Source organism: Zosterops lateralis (assembly GCF_965231275.1).
Source record: "Zosterops lateralis genome assembly, chromosome: 1".
NCBI classification, from domain to species: Eukaryota; Metazoa; Chordata; class Aves; order Passeriformes; family Zosteropidae; genus Zosterops; species Zosterops lateralis.
Genome location: NC_139762.1, coordinates 8,170,879 through 8,198,420, shown reverse-complemented (window position 1 = coordinate 8,198,420; position 27,542 = coordinate 8,170,879).

Here is a 27,542-nt window from a genome sequence, read left to right as displayed (position 1 = left end):
AAAATGAAAAATTTGACAGCAAAATAATTATTTACATCCCACTATTGAGGGTGCATAGGTAGACACATTGTAACTCAATGAGAGAGAAACAAGGGAAAGGTGGGGAAGGAGAAGATTGAAAGATAAAGGTTGAGAAGGGAATAAGAGGGCAGTTGAGGGGCAGTTCTCAGTCATCAGATTCCTGTGAGAAAGGAAAGGGAGGTTTAGATTGGATACTGGGGAATATTTCATTACTGAAAAGGTGCTCAAACATAAAAAAAGGCTGCTCTGGAAGGTGGTGGCAATTCACTATTAATGTGATAGTGGAAAATGAGAAAAAAAAATATTGTTGAACCTGAAGCAGAACAGCATGTAGGAAAAGAGAATCTGGATAACAATGTTGCAACTTTCCGTTGAAACAAGAAAGGAATACACAATATTGCAAGATGCAAATTATGGAGAGAGGAAAGGACATTCCATGAAAGAAGTCTGTGGAGGCTGAATTGCAGACAATGGCAAAACTGAACTAGGGAGGGAAAAAAGCAAAAATTACAGGAAAGGACAACAGGTTTTTGTGCTAAGTACTAAGCAGCAAATTACAAGCAAAGAATGCAATTCTAGGAAAAATAACAGCTGTACAACACAATACAGCAATGAAACAATGCTTGCACCAATGAAAAGTCATTTATGAGGAGAAATTGTATCCATGAAAACAACAATGACAATAAGAGGATTAACAATATGGGAACAAGTGAAGATGCAAATATTTGGGTTAGAGAAAGGGTAATGATGGCACAGAAATCAGTGACAAATCACGAGAATGGTTTTCACAGTGCTTCTTTGCATCTTGTATGAAAGAACTGCTTACAGCAGATGTCTTTCCCAGAACCTCTAGGAAGGCACAGACTTCTTCAAGCTTCTTGTCATTATTGTTATTACTGCTGGCTTTATAGGAGCTTAGTAACCTCAACCATGGGTCACAGCTCCATCTGTCCTATGCACCGTACCAATATTCAGGGCAGCTTTATGATTTATGACCCATCAGGAGAAACCTGAGCTGATAAGCAGGAAAAGCAATAGTCTGGTAAATTTGGGGGTCAGTCAGCACTGACTGTCTTGGAAGTGTCACTGGAGAGAAAATAAATATCTCATAGTGGCATACTATGATCTAGGAAGTTAGCTGACCCTGGGATTGGCGGGGTTCATGCAGCTTCTCAAGCTGTTCATGGCCTTCAGGAAATTGCAGTACTTTGACAAAAATGAAGAACAGAAGTCATGTCACATTGTTCCAGGGCTGCATGTTGTCCTAGCACTGCTTTTCATGCTATTAAGGATTTTCCCTGGCAGCCTCCTTCGCATCACTGGCTCCTCACTCATCTCATAAATTACTGGAAGAGGTCTTAACTTGCACTCCCAGACAGAGCCTGGACTGACAGAAATACAGCAGTCTGCTATTAGTGCCAGAACAATGCACTTGCACTTCCAACTGAGACTGTGGCAAAATCCTTCCATCCCTCCACAACTGCAGAGAGGTGCACAGATAAATCACTGCAGATTTCAGACAGTGCTTGGCACACAGAACCCAGTCTAAGAAGAGAAAGAAACCCATATACTGTGCTTTGGGCATGTTATCAATCAGAAGACTTGCATGGCACTGAGTGCTTTTAATTTTCCTGTGTAAACAGCTTGTTCTGCAAAGCCTGACATTTCCTGATGAATCCAGAGGTGACTGGGAGGAACGTCAGCATCAGTGGAAGAAATGCAGGAAATAATGTCAATTGGGAAAACTCAGAGTCTTTTATATTTCCTTTATTAAATTTACAACATTATTTAAATATCCCAAATGCCCTCCCCTCACCAAATAATTATTAAAGTGAATTAATGTTTTGACATAGTTCTGGTTAGCATGCAGCATTGCTTAGGCAAGAGAAATTTTGCTTAAAAATAACTAACCCTAGAGATTGAGGCTGTGATATTCAAAGAAAATGCTGTGAGTTACAAGGTTAATTCTAAGGGAAAAGGTGAAATGTGAAGGAGAACCTTCTAGTGAATAGCAATCCAAGTTAAGCACATTTTAATGAGAGAAGGAATAGCTGTGTACTGCTGCTACTGCACCAGCTTTTCATCCAATAGAAGAGTTTGATGAATGTGTCTGTGCATTGCTTTCCTGGTTTTGCACTTGACATCTCTGACCCAGATTCCGAGTATCAGCTTGTGGATTTAGCTGACTAAATGGAGGTGGCTGTAGCTGAGCCAGTCACTGCAGGCTGCCTTTAAAGTCAGTGGAGGTCCAGTGAATGGAGGCAGAGGTGGGGGAAAATCATCATACTAACAGAGACATCTGAAACAGGTCAGATGACCTGCTCTCTTAAACTACCTTTTTATCTCCATTGACAACAAAGAGTCCCATTGAGGCAGACCTTCATGATACATCTGAAGGGGTGAAGCTATTTTGATTCCTCTGTAATCATACTTAGGTTTGACAAATTCCTTTTTACTCACATACCCTCTTTTTTCTGGAGCGATTTCAAGCCATTAACTAAAATAAACAAAGGGAATATGGTGCTGCAGTTCTTAGTAGAGACTCCCATAGGAAAGTCATCTCCCTGAGGCATCTTAGCATAGCCCAGGATTAGCCTGTGATCTTTAGAAGCAAAGGCCTGAAGATGACAAGCCAGAGGAAAAAAATTACTTTCAGGCCAGATAATCCCCTTTCCTGAATTTGGGAATTCCAGACAACTCTGTTCTTGAGGCTGACGAAAGAAGCCTGTCCGTAACACAACAGCATCAGTCTGTCTTCATAGGACCACCAAGCATCCACATGTGTTAGCAAACATGAACACCTTACACCATCTCTTCAAACTTTGGCATTGCCCACATGATTTCTTGTTGGAATTCTGGAAGCTGAGAATTTCAGGCTTTCTGTGCTAAAAGGCACTGGCCCTCAAGCAAGCACCACATTTGACCTGAGGCCATGGAACAGGTTTCCAAAATTGAGTGGTAAGCACTGGGGTTGTGGGTGTGTAGTTTGAATAGTATTGTGTGATCTCACAGGGTGAAAAACTTAGAATTTAAGGTTTTAGTACATAGTGATATACATGGGGCAAAATGGAGGATTAAAGGTGTTCTCTAAGTCCTTCTTCTTCACCTTCTTCTTCATGGTCTCAGGTGGTTTTTTCTAATTAGGTGAAAAAGTGTTAAAAGTATAAATAATATAGGTGTCATCTCGTTATTGGGTAATTGGTACTTAAAAGACCTTGGAAAGAGTTAGAGGTACTCCATTTTCTGCCTTGTTAGTTAGAGCTCACGACTCATGAGACTGTGATGTAGGAATTAATAAACACTGAGTCTGAACACAAAACTGCCACTCCTGTGTATTAATCTCGGCTCTAACACAAAGAAAAGAAGAAAACAACCCCACAAATTCTGTCCTCTGCACCACCTTGAACATTCAGGTTCCTTTCTGCCTTGTAGAGTGATAAATTGAGCTTTGTTTTCCTCATCATTTTCCACTCCAGGTCCTGTAGGGCAGATGCCATTCCCACACCTCAGGATTTACATCATGGACACAAACTCATATTCAGTTACAGAGTCAGGGTCAGGGTGGGTGAGCACAGGTGTGTTTATTCAGTCTGCACAAATGCTGCTGCATTCAGGAGCTTTAACTCCCACCCATTGTTGTTGTTGTTGTAGGCTTAGTCTGATTCCAGTTGCCTCCACTGAGGTTTCACTGTAGGACTCTTGTAACTCAGGACTTCGTAACTTCATAGTCTAAGTTGAGTTATAGTGACCAGGGAACCTGTGTCCTTCTGTATCACTCTCACACCAAGGACAGGCACTCTTCCTTGGTGTGCTGGATGGGGGCAGTTGCACAGGTCCTGGCAGATGGTTGTCACCACCACATAACACATCTCTTCCACAGCATGAGGAGAATACTTGTCCCCCAGTCAAAAGCATGAGGAGTGATTACAGCATCTGCGGTGTCTGACATGGGCTGTGGGAGGCCATAAGCAGTGTGACTGCACTGTAGTCACTGCTGTTGCCCTTTATGGTCCTATTTTTCTTTTTATTTTGTTCATTTTATACCTCAGTGCACATGATGTTTTTGGCTTTGCCTCCAGATTGCACAGAGCCAGCTACTGTTTTTGCAGAGATTTGTGCACCTTTCCCATTAGCCAGCTTTATGCTTCCACTTGCCAAATCCCTCCTTGTCAATGAGCCAAGCAGGCCAATTCAACATCAACTGTGGCAGCTAAAAAATAAGCACATCCTGTTAAAAACCATGTACAGAGGGTGGATGTGTTCCTCTGTCCATGCCTCTGGTTGACATTCCCTCATTGACACTCACCAGCCTCTGGCGTGCAGGAGGTCATGAGAGTCTGGACACAAACACAGAGCAGATGTTCCCCAGTGCAAAGGCTGGGTTTGACCCAGTGGTCTAATTGTCTTTGCTCTGCACCTAATTCTAGGTTCACCAAGCCCTTTTAGCAGCTGCTTTGAGCTTGAAAGTAGACTCCAAATCTCTTTCACTCTTACCTACCAGTGATCCAGATTTCTCCAAAGTGAGGTGTGACTTTCTTACCCCATACTTAATGTACAAACCAGATCTCTCCTCCAAAACATCTTCTTTCCTTCCCCTCAAAATTTTCTCATTTATTCATCCAAAAATGAGCAAGAGTCTCAAACGAATTAGAGTATTACCCAAAAGTGGATGTTAACATAACAATTTTCTCATGAGACTTTGTGGATTGTTTGACACAGTTCCAGTTAGCAAGCACTAACACGTAATTAGAGTAAAAAGCAATTAAATCAAAACTCATCTGTTTTATGTAAACTTATTTCCCATTTCACAGCAGCAGTGCATTAGGGCCATGGTGCCCCATATGAGAGTGAAATGAGTAATAACAATTGGGATCACAAGTCTGAAAAGGTTCCATCTTACATGATGAAAGAGTGCACAGCAAGATGTGCTTAAGAAACTGTAATGGAAATATTTCTGATATACTTTTCATCAAACAGATGCCTTTGAGCTTATGGTTTGCCAGGCAGAGCATGACAACTGGTTAACAAGGATAACAGAGCTGGAACTCAAGCTGTGTGGAAACTTCTATTTTTTTGTGCCTGTAGCCTGAAACTCTTTATCTGAGCATCTGCTTCATTAAGAGATATTGTGATGCTATTCACGACAGCAACAAAGAGCTACAGAAAGCACAATTCTCTCTCTCTTTTTCCTACCCACGTCTCATACCCCCCTTCAAAACTTTGCCACTACAGATGTGTGCCACAGCACTTACTGTTGGCTTTCACTGTGCTTCCCCACAAAAATGGTAATGTGCTTCAAGGGAACATCATGGGAAGCAGACCAGTGATTTCTGACTTTCTGAAGTAACGATCTTTGCAATTTTATTATTGTTTCTGTTTTTGAGAGAGACCTTTAAATGGGAACAAGAGAATATCTCCAAGTAGTCTGCAATTACCCAGATATTGTCAGAGCCCTGCTTAGAATCAAGTTGAAAAGGCTGAATTATAGAAATAATTCTGGAGTTCTGTGCTCTACTGATGACCACCTGTATGAGGGAATAGAATTTTTAAATTGTCCCTCAAGCAGGATTAAAACCATTTCTTTTCCGGTATTTGTTCCTTCCTCAGCCTCTTTGGAAATTCATAGGAAATAATGAAGATTACTAGAAAAACCTTTATTGAATATCCTCCTCTAACAGGAGATCAGCTTTATGCTTCTTAGTTGTTATTCAGTTCATCCTTTTAGCTAATCTTGCTTACTGCTGATTTTGCCTTTGATTTCCTACTTGGTGACCACCTGCTCCATCCTCTTTTAGAGATGGCTGGTCAAAAAACACAGTATTTTGAGGGTAATACCAAGGATCCCCTGCCTCTACTCACTGATAGACCTAGATAGACTAATAATGATATTTTAATTTAGTATCTAAAACAGCCAGGGTGAATTGAAGCCAATGCTATCCTCCAAAGAAATAGCAGCAATTGCTTGGGAAAGTGCTAAAATTATCCAAAAGGTGGGTGAACAGGGGTGTGGGACTCTACAGACCCAAGCAAACATGAGCTCCCCAAAATTCCTTTTCCTGCCATTGCATTTAGCACATGGAGAGACTGGATTTATGACTTCCAGGCAGCAGAGCAATGCAAGAATTAAGCCAGAAAGAAATATAGATTTCAATTAATTTGTTTCCATATACTTGCTTATCTCTAAGCAGGCATGATATGCAGGAGGAGGATGAGTGGGTGTTGCTACTTGCAGGCTGTTCTTTAAAAACTAAAGCAAACCATATCTATATCCAGCAAGGTCTAGCAGTTGTCCCTTTAGTAACACTTAGCAAAAACTCAGTCAGCCACTAAATGCATAGGGGAGGGATGAGGGACCGACCTTCACCCACTGTCTCCTAGGCCAAAAATTAAATAAGTGGACATATCTCCAAAATTTTAACACAGTGAACAGCAAGGGCAGTGAGGAGCTGTTAACTGACATTAATAAAAATTGGAGTTGTTGCTACACAGTCATAGAGAGTTTGGGTCAAGGTTCAGTGATGCTTTGGTGAAAACCAGATATGAAGAAGTATCACTTTCAGGTGGATCTGCCTTTGAGAAGAAAATTTCTGGGACCTGGTTGTCCCCACAATGGATGGCACATACTAAATACACACAGCTCAGTGCTAAAGGTGTGTCTAGCTTTAAAAGTCTGCCTGAGTGGATAAGTAAATATCGATGTCCCTAGGCCATATTTTTTCTGAAATGAACTACATGAAATGAATCAACTTTATAAAGTCAAATTTTCCTTTTCTTTTTCCTTTTCCTTTCTCATTTCCTTTTCTTTCTCCTTTTCACTTTCTTTTTCCTTTTCTACTGAGGTCCTTTTGTCTATGTGATCTCCTGGGCATTGACACATAGAAATCCAGGCACAGACTTTGGTTTTTGGATATGTGTTTAGGAGTTCAAGGTAAAAAAATGCTCGCCCTAGTCTCCTTAATTGATTACAGCAATAAGCACTGCATCTGCTGAAAAAGAGAAGTGAGAATTTTCTGCTTAAAAGCATCCCCTGGATTGTATTTTGGATATGTGAGAGCTGCACTTTTGTTTCCTACTTACAAACAAGCAAGCAAAACCAAACAGAGAAGTAGAAAAATTTGAGCACTCCATTCATTACCTTCAACACAACGTTGCCCAAAGGACCTCTTGTTGGAAAGACTTTGTTCCTACTCTTTTTCCTCCAACCTCTGATCTTGGATCTAGGTCAACACCACCTGAACACGAGCCAGGAGTGCCCAGGTGGCCAAGAAAGCCAAAGGCATCCTGGCTTGGATCAGCAGTAGTGTGGCCAGCAGGATCAGGGCAGGGATTGTCCCCCTGTGCTGGGCACTGGTGAGGCCGCACCTCGAGTGCTGTGTCCAGTTCTGTCCCCTCACTGCAGGAAGGACGTTGAGGGGCTGGAGAGTGTCCTGAGAAGGGCAACAGAGCTGGTGCAGGGTCTGGAGCACAAGTCCTGTGAGGAGCAGCTGAAAGAGCTGGAGGAATTTAGCCTGGAGAAAAGGAGGCTCAGGGTGGACCTTATCACTCTCTGCAACACAAATGATAACGTGCTTCAAGAGAACAACATGGAAACCAGACCAGTGATTTCTGACTATTTCTGAAGGAACAAGCTCTCTCTCAGACAACCAGCAACAGAACAAGAGGAAATGGTCTCAAGCTTCACCAGAGGAGGTTCAGTTTGGACATCAGGAAGAATTTCTTCATATAAAAGGTTTTAAAGTTGGAATGCACTGCCCAGAGAGGCAGTGGATTTGCCATCCCTGGAAGTGTTCAAGAAACTATTGGATGTGGCACTCAGTGTTGTGGTGCAGCTGGAAAGGTGCAAGTTAGTCCCAGACTGGACTCAATGATCTTGGAGGTCTTTTCCAACCTAAATGATGCTGTGAGTACTTCAAATGTTAATTAGTTGGTATTCGAACAAGTGGACTGGGTTTAGTGTGAGGTCTCTAATCACTGCATGGTGCCACATCTTGTAGAAAAAGAACCCTTTTCTCAGCTCAAACACAACTATGGCAGCTCTGCAGAGAACCTGCACCCCAGCCCCGTGGATCATGGGAAACTCAATCCAGTGAAAGACCTAGCAAATGGGTCTAGCTCCAGTACCTTCAAGAACACAGCAATGCTTATCTTTGAATATTTTGCTATTGGAAAACTGTAACAATGATGCAAACTTCAAGATAATGACCTTAGCTTGCATTATGTTGCTTGGTAATGGAATGTTTTGTGCTCAGAAATAAATAAAATTGGTCATGACCAAATAGAAATTGTTTACCTGGCCCTTGCAGGATGTTAAACACACTCTTGATTGAAAAAAATAAATGAATAAGAATATTTCAAAGGCACTCACACGAAATAGAGTAATTACATGCTCCAACTTGGATCTCAGCTGCCCTCCAAACCAGTTTTGAAGGATGTCAATCCTTCAGAGGGCTGAAGGATGTCAATACTCAGCTGCAGTCAGGATAGAAAGCAAAGAGCAGTTTTAATCTAGCTGAGCAAAAGCAAGAAACTGAGGCAAATCCCCTGATACTCAGAGAGGACCTGGTGTGCATCCTCCATCTAACACAAACAAGCCACTTCCACACTCTGCTCCATGGGATTCAAGGGTGCAGGTCTCCAGAAACTCTCATTAAAGGAGCTACAAATCTAAAAGCACCACCCAGAAAGACATATCTGAAATTTTTAAGCACCATAGTTGGAGGAAGCTGGTATACAGAGAGCCCTTGGAAATTAGGACAGTGTCCTGGGTTGCAGTGTAGGATGTACACAAGGTATTTATTCTATCACCATCTTCATGAGCTGTTGGAACCAGGTGGGGCAGTGTCTTCCCAGGCCCCCCTTCCTTTGGGCTCTTCTGCTAATGGCCCATCAATGCCTTGCCCATGACTCACAGGTAACTCCTTCCAGGAGTTATCTCTGTTTAATGGGCCATCAAGGACCCACTTCACCACTCATCATCCCATTGGGAGATGCTCCGCCCAGGGGGAGGAGCCAAGCATTCTCACCTGGATATAATCTGGGATTTGGGACAGTACAAGCAGCCCTTACCTACTGGATTCCCAGAGGACCAGAGCTACCAGACCTTTCTACAGGATCACTGCTTCAGGAAGAGCACCTCATCTGGGCTGCTTCCACCATCCTGCTCAGGTTGTATTCTGACTCTGTCAGTGGTCTTTTGTATTATTGCATTTGTTTTATTTTATTTTTACCTTTTTACCTTCCTTTTTATTAAATTGTATTTCTGACTTGGAGCCTCTCACTCGTTTTGCTTTCAAACCACAACAGACTGGAAAGTTTTACAACCTGCCCCCAAGAGATGGAAGGATGGAAGGCACAAGTGTGAGCATTGCTGTAGACTCCCATCAGGGCCTGCCCCAACCTGAGCTATGCAGGAATGGATGAGCTGAGGAAGCAGACACAGGTGGCAAATCCATCTCAAAGATGGATCTTTGAGATTGCTCCCAAAAACAGCTGGGCTGTCACACTGCTGGTCCAGCTGATCTGTCTCGACTGACCAGATCAGCCTGGTACTGATGAGATGCTGGAATTCTTTTCTGGGAATTTTCAAAACCCATCTACTAAATTATTTTGAATTGGACAAAGCAAAGTACTGGATATACTTTAGATTACAGTCCTGTAGTAGTAAGGGGATTCATTAAAAGACCAAAAATGTCTCTCTCTCTTTCTCTCTGTGATTGTATGGGACATATGAGAAAGAATTTTTAGAAGCAATAATATTCATAGGCTAAACGTCTTTCATCCAGGAGAGAAAGACAAAAATAATGAAAAGTGTGTTAAAAACCAATAGCTGTGTTCATAAATCAATTCATTCAGAAGAATTTTTTTTTCTTTTCCCAGGCATTTGGGTGGAAGTAGATCATGAGAAAAGGCTTTAAGGAATGCCTGAAGCAATGGAGAAATACAGAAAGCACTTTGCTGCTTCACTGACGTGTTTAACATAAAAGAAATTTAAACATGATCATTTTTCAGCTCAACAGTTTTTCACTTTCTAATGAATAAAAATTTGAGGAAAGAAGGAGAAGAAAAAATACTACATTAAAAGATGCTCCAGTCAGAAGCTTTGTCTACTGATGCCCAAGGACATTCACAAGGTACATTTTTTGAAGACAATGGCTAGATTTACCATTAATATCAAGTTTGGTTTGTTTGGGATTTTTTAAAAAAATTCTTGTTCACCTCGCACCAGGCCTTTGTTTGGAGGAGATGATTCCCCCAGTCCCAATGGTGCCAGTGGTGAAGAAAGATTGGAACTCTCAGGCTCTATCCCCTTCTATTCATCCCACTCCTCTCTTCTGTCAGAGCATCCTGGGGAGGACCCAGCCCACCCCAAGCCCAGAGTGGAGAGTGGCACAGAAATTGTTACTTGGACCATGAAAAGGCATTAGTAACCACCCACTTCTCGCAGACTTGCCATCAAATGGCTTGGAAAAGTCTAAAACTAGGCACTGTAACAAATGCCAGCTTAGTCATGTTTCATTTCTCCAACTTAACAGTCCTGATCATTATTTTTCTTACAGTGAGGTAATTAAGTGTATCTGTCATGTATTAGACTTTTAAGGTTACAGGCATTTGGTAAAACATTAAATGAAAACTGCAGTGATTCAGAGTTGTTAAGTTTCTAATATAATATTAATCCTCACTCAGACTTTTATGCATTATGCACACACAGTCACATGCACTCTCACTCCTCCTGCTTGATTTTTCAAAACCTTTTCTTTATGTGACTCATTATTTCAACAGGGCAACAACAGAATGTTTCTGTCTCTGCAAAACACATGGGCACCTGCTCCTCATCTGCAGCAGGCCATGGAGGGATTGCAGAGTATCCCAGAAAAAATGTGGACTTTCCAGTCAAGGCAGTATTCCTTTATATTTATTACAGGTACCAAACATGAGGAAAACCACCTGTGCTTTCTCTTTTCCACCATGAGAGGCTGCACCGGGAGACAACACAATTCCCAAATACAGAGTGGGACTGTGTCTAAGGGCAGCAGAATTGTTCATGAGGACTAGGACTCCTGCAACACTTCTGGTGCCAGAGACACTCACCTGGGTGCTGGGGAACAGCAGTAGCACAAATTTAGGCTGCCCTAACTCTGCTGTCACAAAGGTCAAAACCTGGCTTACTTGGCAGGAGAATTAGGCCAGTAGCAACTGCTTTGCTAAATCTCACCATGAGAGCTGCCAGGTAAGTACTTTCTACTTTTCTATTAGTGTAGGGAGAGCAGAATTTTATTTCTTATTCCTCCATAATTTGCTGTTTCCTTCTCTGGATGTGCCTCACTGGTTCATAAGCCATAAGGCACCAGCAGTGTCACTAAGGTTATTCTCATGGCTTTATTCACAAAACACTTTCTAAAACTTGGTGGTTTATACTCTGTCACCCATGGAGCCTGGCAGGTGAGAGGACTATTCCTACAGAGTCAGAGAAAGGGTAAATAAGAAAAACAAGCTTATTTTCAGTAGGTTCAAATTTGCTACACATGCATCCTCCCACCAGGGAGTGGTTGCAGATAAAAAGACAGAATACTTACATTTAAAGTATATCAAGCTTCTAGGAGATAGAAGTAAAAAGCCTTTTTCCCACTAAAGATGCATTCAGGTGGCTAAATGTAGCTCCCTGCACTTAAATATTCTAACCCACAGTGATCCCACAAGGATCCCATCCCAGAGTTAATGGATATGCAGCAAGAGAGTGAGCAGAGTCTTGGGGGAGCAGCTCCTCTGGAAACAAACATCTGTAACGCTGCTGTAGGTGCCCATTCCTCTTACTGATTGTAAAGGAAGCCCAGGATGATACTAGAGATGTCTAAAGCTATGTGAGAATAAGTCCAGCTGATTTATTAAACCCAAGCAGCTGAGCATGGCAGGGCTCAAGAGCCAGCTCTTCCCTCCCACCCCATGCTGAATTAAAGTCAGCAGCAGTCTCGGGCTGAGAAGGGCAGCTGAGAGCTCCTCTCTTGTCCAGAGAGTTCATTGCTCATTCTCACTGCCTTCATCTGCACTGTGCAAGCTGCCCCCAGCATAAATAAACAGGCTTGTCTCACAAGAGAACAAAGAGAAAAACAAACACCAACAAAGATGAACTACCATTCTGTCACCAGGCCTTTTGTAACAACATCAATATTTCAAACAGCCACCTTGGCCCTGTTCAAAAAGTGGGCTGCCTTCTTTGTTTTCTTGAAATAAACACAATATTTTCCTTTTTAATTTTCCAAAAATATCCTGCGGGTTCATATCTGTTTATTGCCTCTGCGCAAACTGCAAGAAAGCACAGCACTATAAAAAGAAGTTTGATATCCAGCAGAAAAGGTTCTGAACAGATCCAGAGGCTGTTGACAGGCTTAGTTTAAAAGATGGTTGGAGTTGAAAGAGGAGCTAGGAGAATTTTACAAAGTGTGTTGTTGCCACTGAAAATATTCTTAAACCCACATTGCCATGGAGATTTTTGGACACAGAAGGGATCAGCCAAGACTTTTCTTCTCACCTTGACTATCACTGCTAAATCCATGGTTTGCGTAGATGTTAACTTCTAATAGTTACTGGTGATAAGAGTTTCAGCTGCCTGATGTAACAGATCATGCAAAGTGTAAATAATTGCAGCTCTGTCCTCCAGCAGACAGGACAGACCATGGCTGCACCAAGGAATGGCTGAGCTGGCACACAGGGGTGGGTTCTGCTGACTGCTCATTTTCTCTCAGCTCTTTCTCCCTGTCTAGGCAAAGGACCCCAAATTCAACATGATTGACTGGATGCCTGTTCGTTACTGACGTGCCAGAATGACTTCTCAGACATTTTGACCAGCCCTGGAGGCACAAATGACTTTTGAAAGGCTGCAATGTCATTTCCTCTCTTCTTCAGCAAACTCCCATGGGTTCTGATCTGGACCAGCTCGAGGTCAATGCCCAAATTTTCAACCAGTGTTCTCCACTGCTTGGAGGAAAGCAGACTGAAGACAGGAATCAGCTTTTGCAAGAAAACCAGACAAACAGGCAGCAAAATCCTCTCTATTCCCATCTTCCTGTGCACAGTCATCACCAGTGCTGATGTGTTTCAGAACATAAATTCTGGGTGCTTGCCTGGAGAAAGATGTGGGAGCAGTTGCAACGCATTTAATCAACTCAGAACAAAAGCTTTTGTTCTAGCTAATGTGCAAATTAAGTATCTTCCTCCTCCAAGCACATTAAAGTATTTTAAAAAGAGGAGAGCACTGATTTAATAATTGAATAAGCAGAATTGCAGGCATTTCTAGTAGTCTTGGTCCTAAGAGTAATCTATACACCCTTTGGAAGCATCAGTACACACACTCTCCTGTGTCCATCCCCTAAAAAATGCAGCTCTCACACTCTCTCTCCCTTTCTAGTAGATGATTAGGAAAAAAACCTTAACCAATATTCCCAGAGGGAGCAAAGCAGAGGACTAGACCTGGGCTGATGCTGCCTAGGAGAGGTGAGCCCAGCCCTGCTCCAGGCAGAGAGGGAGACAGGCTTGGGAGAGCTGCCCTTAGGGGAAACAGAGCAATTACTGAGATAGAAAAATGAGATACAACCTCCTTCTGCCCATCCATGTGCAGCTTCCATAGCCTACCCTCTAGTCATTTTATACCTGTTATAACAATGCTGCTTTGTAGGTAAATGGGATTTCTGGCACTTCTTATGAGCTGGAAGAACTCACAGTTGTGAGCCACAGCAAGGTATGGGCCAGGCAGATCTAACTGGTCCTGATGGCAGATAAAAGAGCATGATGACTTTTATGACTTTTTAGGAGCAGACAAGTCTGTCTGTGACCCACATAGCAGGGAGACAGAAGACATAAACAGTATTGCAGAGACTGGTGAAAAACATCAGGAAAAAAAAAAAAAAAAAAAAAAAAAAAAAAAAAAAAAAAAAAAACAAAAAACGGGAGAGAGAGAAAAAATTCTGTCTCTGGTGCTCCTGTTTCTGATTTCATCCATTTGGAGTTTGGATGATTTGCCTGTAGAAGTGGAAGTGAGATCAGAAGTTCTGCTAAGTGTCACCTTCCCTTCTTTTGGCTTCCTCTGCTATCCCTAACATCCAGAGTTAAGGCCTTATGAGAGGAAACTCTGGTTCTCCCAGGCCACAGTGTGAACCTGTCCCTGCACCTCTCCAGTCCTGGATCAGTGGGACCCTGTAGTGCACCACAGCTCTGCCGGCTGATCCCAGAATGGAGCTGCAGTGTTTGCAACCGTATTTGGGTGCAAAATACAACAAGATTTATCCAGACTCAGGACACAGGAATAAAAAGCTGCTTTCTGTCTTCGGCTATGGCTGTTTATCAAACCAGATATAATAACCATGAAAGTGAGAATTAGCCATGCTCAGATATTTTTGTGGTTCAGCTGTATTACAGCACTAGAGGTTGCAATCACTGTGTGCTATTGAGGTACAAATCTACTTTTCTGCCTCTCTTTATAGCCCCCTGCACAACACACCTGCCCCTCTCTTCTCCAGTGTGACAAGATTGTCTCTCAGTGGCTTTTGTCCCATTTAGACAGGTCTAGATTTGCATTATTTAGTTGATCAGTGACATAACCAGAACTGCTGGGTGGGCTTGGATCAGCCTGGAACCCTGGAAACAGCACTCCCTGTTCCTGTGGGTGGAGGAGAGTGCCAGCACCAGAAAGGAAACATGAATGGTTTCTTGGTATGAACTGCACCATCACTGAATTTAATGATTTTGGCACAGCCCACAGTTCTTCCTCCAGCCCTAGCCTTGCCAGCAAACCTCCCAATGACAGAAAATGCATTTGTTATGATTTCTATAACAAGCTTAATTCTCTGAACAATCAGGTGTAACTGATGGAGATTGCCTTTCTCATTTGCTCAGTCTTGAAGCTTTCCTTGGAAGAACTCCAGGAAAATTCTTTAATGATAATTTTTCTTCCACTTCAGTTGCTCTTTATGAACTAGGACAATGAGTGGGCCATCCTTTTTTAAGTCTCCCTGAAGAATAGAGTAATATTTGACACCAAAGAGAACAGGGCATAATAAAAGAGAGCCATTAGCAAAGACTCCATTCCTGTCAAAAATTTAAAGATGCAGAGTGATAAAAAGCACTGCAAAGATCTTCAGCACTTTTGAGGAAAATACATAACCTTCTCTGCAACCAAAACAAGAAACGGTTGCATTAAAGAGAAAAACTTTCTGTTGAAAGTAGAAGAAATGCAAGACAGACCTTCAAACTTTGTGGATTTAATTACAAAATTATGTATTTAATTACAGGGATTATGAGAAGGAGGCAAATATATTCAGGAAATTACAAATGCACAAAAAATTAAACCTTTGATTTCATTGGCCCTTTTAAATTATATTTAACTGTAGCTTAAAAAAACCCACAGCAGAACAAAAAGAGAAACAGTAAAACAGCAAAAAGCAAACAAATAAAAAACCAAACCCAAAACACTTGGATATTAAGTGAGGTAAAAGGGAAGGGAGCAAACATTTAGAGCAGCCTTGATCACCTCAGAAACTTCTGCTTGCAAAGGTCTCTCTGCAGGTATTGACAGTTCACATAAAGTAGTGTATTAAGAGTATTTAATGAGAGTTAAGGTTGGTAGAGGTCTTTGCACATCTTTGGTTTACTGCACAAAAATGAACTAGAATAGTACAATACATGGCCATAGCCACATGGTGCTAATGCTGTCGCTGTAACCTAACTACCAATATCAACAGGTTGTTTATAAATTCCTGCCTAAAGACATTTATTTGGAGAGTTACAAAGAGTTTATTTGCTGCTTTTCTGTCTAGGGAGATGGTTGAATAGATGTGAGTGTAACATCTTCTTCTTCAGAGAGTTTGATATGAGGGAGAGAGGATTTTTTCTCCAGAAAACTGCTCTATAGTCATATATGAGACACACAAAATTCATTTACAATTACTATAAAAATGGAGAAAGACAGAAACATAGTGACATACGGGGATGTTGGAAAAAAATAGCAGCAATATTGCATTCTTCCCTGACTAAGCACTCTTATGAAGAAAAACACAATAGAAAGAGTTTTGGGTTGGTTCCATCATAAATGCTGTTTCCCAGGAATATTATGAAGTCTTATATCACAGGAACATGATCTTCACTGGGTTTTTTTGTTCATAAACCTAAAGAGAGGCGGGAAATACCCCACCACTACATATTTAGCATATCTGGAAAAGTGGCAAATGTAAGGAACCTTAATTTCTTTTTGCACAAGGCATTTGTCTGGTTGTAGATTTTTTTGTTTAAAAAAAAAAAAGGCAGTAAAAAAGTCAAATTGAAGAGGCAGTTACTTGAAAATATTGAGATGTCTCAACAGAAGCTGTCTGAGGTAATTCCTCATCTCTGCTTTCTGAAAGAGCAGAAGTACTTAATGCAAAACCGAACACAGAATATTTGGATCAAAAGTGTTGTAAAGAATTAATGAAGGAATGGAGCTTTAAGATAGCTGAAACAAAAGCCCACACAATTCTTTTGTCAGATGTCTCCATCAGTGCTGGTAGTGGGAGCAGGTTGCAAAAGCAGGAAACCTGTCCCAGGTCAGGAATGACCATACCATGGTTTGAATGTCTTCACTGCTAAACAAGAGACACCTTGGCACTGCTCTGGGGTGTCACAGAATGTCACACCAAGGTTGGGCTTGATTTATTTCCAATCTCTCACTGCCTGGTAGATATCCTAAAGTAATAATTTCATAGGGCTTTGGGCAATAGTCCATTTAATCCATAAGAGACTGAAAGCTCCCTGAGGCATCATCTGCTATTCAGCATTACTAAACAATGCTGAGGCTCTGAACACTGCTCTTAGAAAAATTTATTATCTGTGTGTATTGTAGCAATGTTAAGAAATCATCACCTGGGTTCAGGATCCTGCCATAGTGGGCCTGAGAAAAACACATTCCCCCACTCTCTTAGTGAACCATAAAAATGTCTTTCCAGGCCATTCATAAGTGCCAGTATGAAATTTGCTTTTGTTTGTGTTTCTTTTTTTTCAACTTATAATTATTTACATATAACTCTACTAATTTTAAGCCAATTGCTTTGGGATTATTACTGTTTATCTTCTGAGCTCTAAGTTGTGAATAATGACATTTCCAGGCTTTTCTCATTAATCATAAAGCCATTAATGTGTTTATGCTCAATCAGAGGTAGAGAAGAGCTGTGCGTGATCACAGAGACTTAAGCACGAGGGTTTGAAGAAATATTCCAAGTATTCTGAGCTTTGTGAAGAAAACTGGCATTGACAGCTAGTGCTTTATACAGCTAAACATTTCACACTGTTACAGGGAGGATAACCACTTGCCACCAGCTGCTAAAGTCTGTGTTTAAAATAAGCTGCAAAGATGGGATATTGGCATTGTGTTTTTGCCAAATACCCTGCAGAAAATTTACTTTCACTGGTGGCACCAGGTTTTATGTAGAGGCTTCTTACTAAAATGCAAAACAATGTGATTTATACATCAGACGAGGAACCTGGGTGTCAGTTGAGGTCAGATTGTGCCATTTTTACCTTTAATGTGTTTGAAATTGGCCATAGAGTATAAAACATACAGTGCAGATAGAAACTTCAAATGCATACCTATGAGTTTGCTTGGCAAAGTCATTATTCAATGTGGAAGAACTGATAGTTTAATTCAGCAAAAATTCCAACTTAAATAACTTAGAGTTAGTACTTGGCAATGTCATTAGTGGGTTTTTTCCTTGCTTTTCAGTGTAAAGAGGCAGTTCTGCCTTCTCTCGTCGATGCAGGTATTGCTCAAAGCGTGGTGGATGAGAATTAACTATCTCATTGCGGTTGTTTAACTCAATACATATTGATTTGTGGGTCCTGTGACCTAAAAAAAAGAAGACAAATTATATTAAACTTCGAGATAATGCTAAATAAGGATGGGCTTCACCTAATTAGATAAGAGAAAACACATCCCAGTATCACTCTTGTGGTAGGAATGTTAAAAGACATTGGCATCTGGAAACCGTAACTTACCGACATTGATATTCCCTTGGCTAGTTTGATCTCTGGCCAAGCTGGTTCACTGGCATGGAAGTCATCACAGCCATATCAATCCTGCCTGTTTCAGATAGAGTTCAGTTCAGTGGTAATAGCTAAAGACATCTCGGGACCCTGTGGCTGATACTATTGACTGGTATTTAAGAGAATTATCTCCAGCTCTGCCCCAGAGTTTGTGTGTCGCATTTTACAAGCTCAGGCATCCCTTTTCTGTGCATCTGCCTGAGGGGGAAAGGCCTTGACCACCCCATCAGGGTTCTGCAGCCCTGATGTCCACATGGGGATTTCCACAGCGTGTTGTGGCCCCTTCTGGCAAACAGATCTGGGTTTCTGTGAGCCAGAGCAGGCCAGTGAATGTCTGCCTCTTCTCCTGGTCCTTCATCATGGTGCAATGAAGGCACATATGTGGACCTGGAAAATGTGCCCTAGTTCTGCTGGGCTGGTAATGTCTAATTGTCACAAGCCTTCTCCACTGGAGCTGGTTGACAATTTCACTCACTCAGTGAAATTATTGAACCATGAAGAGGAAGAGAAGAACTATGCAGGTGAGAAGAGCCATGCAGGTGAGAGCAGCAGAAAGGGAAGGGGTGCTCCCTCTCCATAGCAGCCTTTGTTTAAGCCAATGAGAAACCACATTTACCTTTGCTATCCACATTTCTCATCAATTCATTCTGTTCCATAAACTGGTTTCCTATACCCAAGCACGTGGAGATTCTTCCCAGATTATCATATTCTACTTTATATCTACTTTATTACCATGTTCTACTTTATAACCAGAACATAATGCAAATGCTCATAGACAGTGCCCTGTTGCAAGTCACACTGGTGGCACCAAGGACAGGATGTGGCCCTTTGCTGTGACATTGCCTGTGAGGGGATCAGCAAGTGCCTGGCCCTGATCTGTTGTTCTGATTTTTGCAGGTGAAATTGTGTTTCTTCACATCTTTCTTTGGATGCTAAATGTTTTATTTTAATGTGACACATTCAGGTGAAAACTAACAACTATTAATGCATTAAAATAATAATTTTAACTTCAGTAAAAATAGATGCGTAATTAGATTCAATATTTACTGCAAGACATAACTGACCTAGTCTACCTGGTAAAAAATCTTATCTTTTGAAGTCAGGTATGTCAAGCATTTCTGATGGAAACAGAGCACTGATAATTATGTAAGAGTTTATTGTAGATGTTTTATTGCAGCACCAAAATAAAACCCTGCTGCACTCTCCCACTCTACCAGAAGCCAATGCAGACTCATCCATAAGGTCGTATGCAGAACTGATTGAACCCTGTGTGAAACAGTAAGATGCTCTTCTGGTGGCATTTTCACCCACCCTTCAAGCCTATGAAAATCTATACTTTGTAGGACTGTATAGAGAATTCCAAGTAGGAATTAATTTGCTGAGAGGTGCTCCTAATGCTCAACAGTCTCTTGGAACCTCTTCCTTCTGCTCCAGGAGAATGAAGCAAACCTGCTTGAATTACTCTGGGCTCAAAGCAGCAGTGTCACCCACTCTCTTCTCCAGCCCCTGCATCTCAGCAGAGAATCTACTGAGGGTTATTAATGCAAACAGATCCCTGTGGGGATAATCTGGTGGGGAGGGCCAGGTGTCTAAGAGCTGGGGTTATAACTGGCTTGTGGAGCACATCTTTACCTGTTGAACCAGTCCTATTTTCCTGTTCTCCATCTCATAAAGATTTCTAGAACATTTCTGACATCCTGAGCCATACTTTTGGTACGTTTTTCCACTCAGCCTCTTTAATTCTCTCATTTACCTCTATTCTGCTTCACTGTTCCCACACTGATGTGTACAAGTCAAAATTAGTGCTCATTACTTGGACATAAAAATGTCCAAGGACAGAAAGTCAGATTTCTGAAAGATTTGACAGGAATTATAAAAAATACTTTTCTCCCTTTTAAAAAAAATTATTTTCCCTACGCTGTTTTCCTCGTTTTCTTTTTCAGTTTTTCTCTCCAAAACAGCTGGAATGGTAGGAACAATTTTATACCGATGTACAGTTTGGTGCATGTTCAGTGAAAGTTTAGTGGTGTTCTTTGAAAAGTTTGAGCCTCAAGAGGATCTGTAAAAAGTTGTGCTGAAGGGAACAATTATCAAAGACCAACTCATGAGCTGGCAGTGTAGAAGAATAAAAAGCGTATGAAGAAGCAAAATATCTCCAGTTGTGTACTGAGGCATTTCACTTGCAACAATATGGCTTCTGACAACAACAGAAGACAGGAATTAAAAAGAAAGCAAAGCATTCACCCTCTTCCAGGATGCTCTCACCAATTTTACAAGGAAGGACTTCAAACAAGAGTGAAATCACCACAATATCAAGGAAAAAGTTCCTGAAGCATTCAAAGGCATGTAAATGTTAATAATGCCTGACAGCAACCTTCTGACTTAGTTGGCAGTGCCCAAGTGTGATTTTTTTTTGGTAAAAAGGAGCAAGAGTTTAAGAGAAATGGATTTGGTTTTTTCAAGCAACATTAAAAAAAATCTTCTTCATTGGAGATACTTCTCAAAAAAAGTTTTCTTAATGCAACTTCCCTTTCAGTCCTCCACAGTATATTTCCTATCTCTCTTGCCAAAAACATCTAATAGCAAAAGAAAGAATCCCCCAGGCTCAAAGAATTTAAGGAGGATTTTGCAATCTGAGTTCTCAAATTCCACAATTCCCCAAAGTCCAAGAAGTCCCCAACTTCTATTTTCTGAGATAGTCTCAAAAGATAGAGCAAAATTTCTGGAAGAAATGAAAGAAGTATGCAAAGTCTTTCCCTCTGCAGCAGGATGTGATCCCATCGTGGTGACTGACTCTAGATTATCTTAGCAAATGATGTGTTAGAAACTGTTTGACACCTTGGCAAATTCATATGTAAATAAATACCTGGTCTGAATTTTAGCAGTGTGTCTGAGACAAGAACCAGACACATGGATAAAAAATAGTCACTCCCAGTGTTTTCTCTTCCAAAAAAGCTGAGATTTTCCCTGTTTATTACCAGATGTGGTTAAAGTGACCCAGAAGATGTCAAGAACTATTCCCTGTGTGATTATTTCCCTAAGTTACCTCTACAATGTTAGGAGGCTCCTCCTGCTTGTCAGACAAGTCTGTCCTCTTCCTTTGAGCAGTTCCACTTCCTTACTCATGCCTGCAACTTGAATTAACTTTAGAAAGTCGTGCCCTTCTCAGGGCCAAAATGGAAGGAGACACTCTGGTGTGGAGAAGAGCCAGACAATCCATGTAGATCATTTACCATCCACAAAGCATACAAATTGCTACTGTGCTGTCTGCTTTTATCTGGGTCATGCAGGTCAGAGATTTTTAAGATATTTATAGAAAGGTAAGAGAGGCAGTTATCAGAATTTTCTAAATCACCTGACGTGCATTGAAATGAAAGACAAATAGCCATCAAGGTACTTTACAAACCTATTCAATACTAACATGCCAAAATGCTTTTTAATATCTAGCCTGCATATTGTCTTAGACAGAGACAAAATATATGTGATTATTTTAGATGAGAAAGGCATGGTTTGGTGGAAAATTATTTTCACCTGCTTCTAAAAAGAGACAGAACTTGTTGTTTCTGCATAGCTCTGTGTGTCAGGAGAACACAAATTAACTGCTGGACAATTTCCCTTTCTCCACCTGTGGACTCAGGTCCAATTTTACAAAAGACAACATATGGGGGAAAAAAGGGGGCAAACCACTTTTTCTATATGACACTGATTTTTTCTTTAGCTGTCTCAGAGAACATCTGTCCTCACCCTGCAGACCTTCCTCCCATCTAATTCTGACCAAGGACACAGAGTGGGAAACCCAAACCCACACAAGGAATGTGCCACATCAGAAACGTGCAATGGAGTTTGGCTGCTGCCTCCCTGCTTTAGACACCTCTTCTAGCAGAGGATTTGTGAAGTACCTTTTCTCCTTTGCTATATACTTTGTCCTGTGTGCCACAGGAAAGGAAATGCAGTGCATGCTACAGAAAAAAACTGATCCTACTCTTACACAAACAAGCCTAAAAGCTTTTGTCTGGAACCTCGATGCAGAAAAAGCACAATAATAGGGGCTAAAAACCCTGATGCCACAAGGAACATCCAGTACATCTTCCTTATGACATCTCTAACATTAACAATTCTCCATTGTTCTTCCCTCCTAGCAGCCAAATTTTGGCTTAAAAATAGGGAAAGTGAATCTTTCCTTTCATAGCCAGGAGGAGTCCTAAATCAAGGGGTCAATATGGCATAAACATGATGCCCATGGACAGCAAAAAACAAAAGGGATTTTGCTTTGTTTTTCTAAGTGAATTCTTGGATCAAAACTACTTCCATTCATTTAAAATACAATGATTTGAAAATCCTCCGTAAGCAAAATGAACCACCTCCTTTGGAGAATCTTTCGTGCTGCTTAAACTTTTATGGGAAAAAGTATTTATTTTTCACCAGGCTGATGGTCTTTGCCCTTCTCATGCTTGCCCTCAGCATCACCACCAATGGGACTGGCAAAGGCCAGGGTACCTACCAATTGCTAGGAAGTCATGAAACAGGGTCTGAGCTATCTCCCCTCTTTCCCCGATGGATGTGGACAAGGGCATGTCATTGCTCTGGATCATGACAACCTGAGAAATCCCTCCCTTGTATGAATTCTGATGTTCCCACCTTTACTCCTCCTCCTGACTTCTATTAACTTCTTATTCAGAAAAAAAAAAAATTAAGTAGAAACTTTAAATAAAATATACTTTCATACCACCTGGAAAAACTCCTATGTAAACACATTTACTAGATCTTGTGGTCAATGGGCTGGAAAAACATCTTTTGCATTGTTTACAAACTTAAGTGAAGATTTAAACAATGAGAGATTTAAGGACTTGCATAAATGTGCCTGTCAGGTCTTCATCTTGTGAAATTCTTTTTCGTGGAATTTCACAAATCTTCAGCTTTTCTCTTCTGCAAAGTGAACACTATGTATATTTTATATTTGAGTTAAAAAATAAAGCAAACAAACTGGAAAAAAAAATCCCCCAAAGATTCAACCAAGCCTGCAGTGCTGCTCCAAATAAATAAGCTCAGATGTAACATTATGCAGATCAGTTCATTTGAGATCAGCTTTCAGGTGTTACAGTGATGATAATGGGATGATTTACAAGGGGATGAAATCATATAAGCCTATGTAGGGCAGGGAAGGATGTAAGAGAAGAAAAATATGTGTTGCATTCCTGCTCAGGGCTTCTCCTCTTTGGCTTTGCCAGATCTCCCTCTGACACAACCAAAAGCTCTGGGTATGCAAAGAGCAAAGCAGGCAGTCAAATGCATTATGTATTATTTTTGGCAGTCTTTAGAGATTACTTAGTTTCTCTTGCCAGACATTTTCTGATTATTTCTCTGCTGCTTTAAGGGGAGACTGTGTTCCGCTTGTCTACACCTTGTTTCCAGGCTGCACACAATTTTGCTTTTTAGGCTGATGTTTATCACACTGTGTTTACCTTTAAAAAGAGAATCTCTTTCCAGTAGTTGTAGTTATTAATTCTTTCATCTCCCTCCCTATTTGTTTCATCTGCATCACACTGCTACATGGTTTATATTCATTATTGTGCTATTATTTGCCTCAAATATGTTTCCTACTGTTGCATGAATTATTTTTGACAGCTGAACAAAGGCAAGATGTTAATGCAAGGAAGTCATCTGCAGAAAGTGCTATTAAACAAGGGCAGGAATATCTGTGCAATGTACCCTATCCAAAGAGGAACAGCAAAAATTGAGAATCATCAGCCTGTGGGTGTCATCACACTGACAAAACCAACAGCACTGGGAAGTCATGGACCAGTACTGTGGCTTAAACCCTGCTGGAATTAGAGAAATTAAGCCCCATGAAGGCACTTACTCAGCCCTCCTCTCTTCCCTCCCTGCCCCCATGGAATAAGGAGGAGAATCAAAAGTACAACTTGTAAGTTGAGATAAGAACAGTTTAATAATTGAAAACAAAGTAATGTAAAAAATGGTAAATAATATTAATAGTAATTATAATAATGAAAAGGGAAAGAAAATAACCTACCAAAAAGAAAAAAAAGTGATGCAATAATACAGTTGCTCACCACCTACTGACTGATGCCAGATCCCCCTTCCTGAACCCATAACAGTCCCGGCTTCCAGGAAATTTCCCCAGTTTATATCCTGGGCATGCATTCTATGGTACAGAATACTGTTCAAGTCACCTGTCCAACTATGCTCCCTCCTGATTTTGGACACTGATTGTGTGCCTCATCCTTGATATCAGACCTACCCATGGCTTATGTTTCATTCTCAAGTCCCTGATGTATCACTCAATAGGTTTCAGTTCTGGAACTGTAATCTTAAAACCCCACTTGGTCACAGGGCATGTAATAGCATTCAAAAACCTCCATCTTGCCAGGAAAGTTATCTTTTCTACCTCAGTGAACACAAAACTGCACTGTCTTTTAAGGTTGCTTAACTTTCAGCTGTTAAAACTGAAGCAGTCACTTACCAAAAGCACTTACATATATCACAGAAGCAATAAAAACCTAATGTCTGTTCATTTATTTGTCTTCTGAAGGATGGCCTGAGTGCTACCTCACTCAGCACTGGGAGGTATGAAAAACTCCCAAGCATAGATATAGATAAATACATATATTATTCCTCATTACTGACAATTGTGCATGAATATAATAGGGGGATTTAGAGCTCACTGTGCAAATAAGAAAGGGCCAGGACCTGAGTCCTTTTAGCTGAGGAAAAGTCACCCTATTCAAAAGGGTGGGAGGCAGCAGAGCGGGAACATCCTACTGATCCTATTCACAAATGGAGAAAGCACAACCCTGTCAAACACTCACCTTTTTTAGCTCTGCAAGTGCCCATTCACCCCCTTCTCACACAGAAACCACTGCTGTCCACCATAATGAATTCCAGCTCTCCATGTTGGCTCCTATCTGAAGTTCATTCAGGTTTTTATGAGTGGTCCTGTTTTCCCATTCCTGACAAATAACGACAGAGTTCAGACATCCACATGAAGATTTCATAGCAGACACTACAAAATAACCAAAATGTTCCCTGCAGGATGGTGAGGTATTTCTTCTCTTTGCTTTGGGAAACACCAAAACAGGAGTTGGACATGGATTCACCATTGTCTGAGAAAGGGGAATGCTGCAGGACAACCAGAGACACTGAGATCCTCTCTGTGAAGTAAATGTTGACAATAGATTTGAGTAGTTGGGTTTTTAATATTTCTATTTATTTATTTACTCATTTGAAATGTTGTAGTGCAAGGTTTCAACCTTCTCCCAGATGCAGTTGCAAGAAATCTAGAAAACAAAGCCTGTGAGTGATGCTTTTTTATTTTTTTTACTTATGAAATCCATCTCGCTCACCATTTTTCCAGTAGGTGACCATTTTGCCCTTGATATTAAAGAAAGACTTTTTATTAGTTACTTCATGTTCTGCAAGAAGTCACAAGGGCTCCTGAAGTTCCCTGGTCATGGTGTGCCAACCTAGAGAGCTGATAAACAACTACAGACAGATCAAAGAGCCAGTGAGACAAATCCTTTTCTCCTTTACTCTCTGTGGAAGCTGGCTGAAACTTTGAAGCTGTGAGGGATGTAAATCAGGGCAGGGTTTGTCTAAGTCTTTTCTTGGGGAGCTGATCCTTAGCTCCAAAAGCAATGACTCTTCACATCCTTACTCTTAAAGAGATATTTAGAAGGACTAAAATGTTAATAATAATGGTCTGCTGAGCTGAAATCTGCCACCAAGAGGCTCACTGTGCTCACATTTCTCATGAATTTCAGTTTTCCCACCCCAGTGGAAGTGCTCATCCCAAATCACCTTCCTTGTGGTTCACAGCAGGATTGGAATGTCAGAGTTTAGTCACAATTGCCTGGTGAGTTCACTTGATTCTTTAGCAGTGAGTTAGGAGAGCTGAACAAGACAAATCCCTTTTTGACTTGTGCTAGTAGAGAAACATTTCCTTCATCACCATTCTAAGGGCACTTGGCTGTTTTCCATCCTTTCTTCCATGGGCTTCACTCTGAAAAGTTATCCATCACATTCCCATCTTGATGAATTCCCCTTTAGCTCTCCAATCTTAGTGCTGTGTCTATCCCATCTCAGATGCTATTGGAAGGTCTATTAACAGTCACCTCCACACCAACTCTGCAGAGATGCAACAACACCAGGTTCATTTCACAGGAAGCAGTTTGGTTTTTTCTCCACATGAAAGAATCAGCTCTTTGAGAACATGAGCCAATCTGGATCTTCTAACCATAATCTCAACTATGACTAGGAAATAGATCTTACTATTCTGTCACCAGAATACATCATAACATCTACGGTACTATTAGGTAGTTTTATGAAAAGAGAGGAAAAAAAAGATGAAACCCGAAGTCTTTTCATACCCAGGAATCTGTTGTTTGATTTTGAGACTACAGAAGTATTTCATTTCTGCAGTGCCAAAGTGTTTTGCAGAGATAAGGAAAAAATATATCAATTTATGTGATGCCTTTGCAATGCTGTAAAAATACATATTGACATGGGATGGAGCAGTCTAGACAAAATTAGTCTGGACAATAGAGTCAGAAGAGAGCTTTTTTTTTTCCTATCAAAATAAAATGAGAAAAAAATCACTTAGATTTTCTTCCATCTTATTTTGTGAAAACTGACACATTCTTACATGCATTTCTATTTAAATAACTGTGAATTTTTTTGTGGAAACCTGTTGGATCCAAACTTTTTATAAACCTTACTAATGATTCTCTCTTATCTTGTGGATCAAATATAGTAAAGTCATGTTTGACTAACTGTGTCCCACTTGTGGAAAATAAGGACTGGAGCACAAATTAAACCTATCATCTAGTGGAAAAAAATCAGAGAAATGTGAGGAACCCAAAAGCAATATGTTCTCTTGGATTATTCTGCTGAGAAAACAGATTCCTGGGTGCTGGAAAAGCCACAGCTTCTATTTGTCCATAGTTAAAGCATTTCAAGAACTGGATAATCACCTAAAGTGGTTAGCTATTGAATTTCCCTGTTTCCCATTGGTATGAGAAGTAAGCACGTACTTTTTGCCAGGCAGAACAGTAATCAATAGGTAATGGAGAAGTAATTTGTCTGATGACATCAACTGGATGCCAGTCCTTCAGCACCTCTATTAATAAATGTCATGTATCCACGCCAGGAGACCTGAGATCACATTGAGCTTTGAAGTCAAAGTATTGACTATGAAATATTTCTAAATAATGTCTCAATTTATATTGCCAGTTTCCACATGAGATTCTAGATTAGATGTGCCTCTCATTTCCATTAGCTGGAGTTCTGAGCAATCCCACTGGCTAACTCCAATATTAACTTAACTTTGCTGAAGGCAAGAATTTGGTTCACTGAATAAGTATCAGATGCAAGTTTAATACTTTGGAAATCTCTAGCAGGACTCTCAGGGTGAATGAATGAGAGAGACATCTCTCTGCTGAAACCAA